This window comes from Benincasa hispida, chromosome 9 (assembly GCF_009727055.1).
Source record: "Benincasa hispida cultivar B227 chromosome 9, ASM972705v1, whole genome shotgun sequence".
In the NCBI taxonomy this organism is placed as follows: Eukaryota; Viridiplantae; Streptophyta; class Magnoliopsida; order Cucurbitales; family Cucurbitaceae; genus Benincasa; species Benincasa hispida.
The window spans coordinates 92,170,232-92,172,114 of record NC_052357.1 but is presented as its reverse complement, the minus strand read 5'-3'; the positions used below and the strand labels follow the sequence as shown (position 1 = coordinate 92,172,114).

Below are 1,883 nucleotides of genomic sequence, written 5' to 3'. Positions count from 1 at the left end.
GTTTCTACCTGATTTACCTTTTGCAAGTTTGATGCATTCCCTAGTGACATATTCTGCAAAAGGTTTGTCATATAGCCACTTGTGCAAAGAGCATGGCTATTTCGTTAGAGTCGAGAGAATTCACATTCTGAGATCGCCTCTTCCTTTCTGCTCTTGCATCATAAGTGTCATCCACCCATTCTATATTATGCTTGGCTATGCGGTTCAATATTTCCTTAGCTTCAATATAATATTTTTCCATGATACCGCCAGCTGCAGCTGCATTGGCTGCCATTTGAGACGCTCTGTTTAATCCACCATAGAAAGTCTCCATCTGGATGGTTAACGGTAATCCATGATTGGGGCAATTCTTGACTAATCCTTTGAAATGCTCCCATGCGGCGCTCAAGGTTTCAGCTTCTTCCTGCTCGAAGTTCATTATCTCCTTTCACCTCCTTGCGTTTGTGGTGGGTGGAAAGTATTTCTGCATGAATTTCTTCACCAACTTTTCTCAGGTTGTGATCTCACCAGGCTCCAAAGAACTTACTCATTGCTTTGTGTCATCACGTAGAGAATATGGGAATAAAGATAGCCTGATAGCTTCTAGAGTGATTCCAGGAATCACAAACGAGTTGCACGTCTCCAGGAAACGTTTCATGTGGGCATGAGGGTCTTCTCCCTGAGCACCCCCAAATTGTCCAGCTGTTTGGAGCATTTGTAACATCACAGATTTTATCTCAAATCTTGTCCCATCTGGCATTGGGTATATGATCCCTGGTGAGAAATCATACAGCCCAGGAGATGCATACTCCCTCATGGGATGCATACTACTGTTTGCCATTATGATAGGATTTTGTGCAGCGTGGGTTAGCTGAGTTTTGATTCGCTTGTTCATCCACCATTTGTTGTTGCCTAGTTTGTTGTCTGAGCAGTTGTTTCCTTAACCTACGGCGACGATTAGATCGATTTCTTCGTCGGAAGGTCCTTTCAACTTCGGGGTCATATACAAGTTTAGGAGTGCTCTCCCTGCTTATAAACGTTTACAAGCTTCAACTTAGCTCATAATATTCCCTTAGCTAAAGTTTTCTACAAAAGATACAAGCAAAATTTCTGGTTAGTTTTGTTGTTGAATCCCCAGCAACAGCGCCAAAAACTTGTTCGTTGATTTCCGAGCTTAAGAGTGTATTGTATAAAATAAGTGGAAAAATAGTATAAATATGAATGATGCGTTGATGTCTTAGTGATATGCAACAGGACGCATGACACTCCTCTATTGACATTCAAGTTTTTCTGAATCAGATCCAAGTATAAATCCAACTCAGGTTCCTGGTAAGTCCAGGGTCAAACTCAGGGATTCAGATTAAAGCTAACGCAGACCTTTCGTTGTAATTGTTGTAGAGATATCCTAAGTGTATAGAGAAATGAGATATTTACACTAAGCTGATGTGTGTGTGTGCAAGAAGATACAAAAGGGTCGAGTAGAGAATGATGGGTCGTGTGAAAATGGAGTTTAATGCAAGTGATATGCGTCGATCTAAGTTGAATGTACACAAACAAGAATATGATGCGAATGAGATGACTTGTCTATCTCCATTTATGCGTTAGACTCTATTCGACACTTCTCAATGCGAATATCATACATTACCTATCTCTAGGATGTATGCATCAAACACAGGATGCAATAAAACACCAGTGTGTCTATCTCTAGATGTACTAAGCGTTTTTAACTCGATGCTGACTTACTTATTCTCTCGAATAGTTTAAGCTAAAGATGCTTTTACCAATTGATTTAGTTGGCTTAAGCATTCGAAATGAAATTTTGCATGAAGTTATAGATGCATCCAACATAAACAAGAAATAAACAATGCAAAGTATGATAGATCAAATATGGGAATTTATAAAGA

The 1,883-nt window shown here is 39.7% G+C and overlaps 1 pseudogene; it reads left to right on the top strand.

The window, feature by feature from the left end:
• Window positions 1–329: 329 nt before the first annotated feature.
• On the top strand, window positions 330–443 carry LOC120087462 (annotated as a pseudogene).
• Window positions 444–1,883: the final 1,440 nt, after the last annotated feature.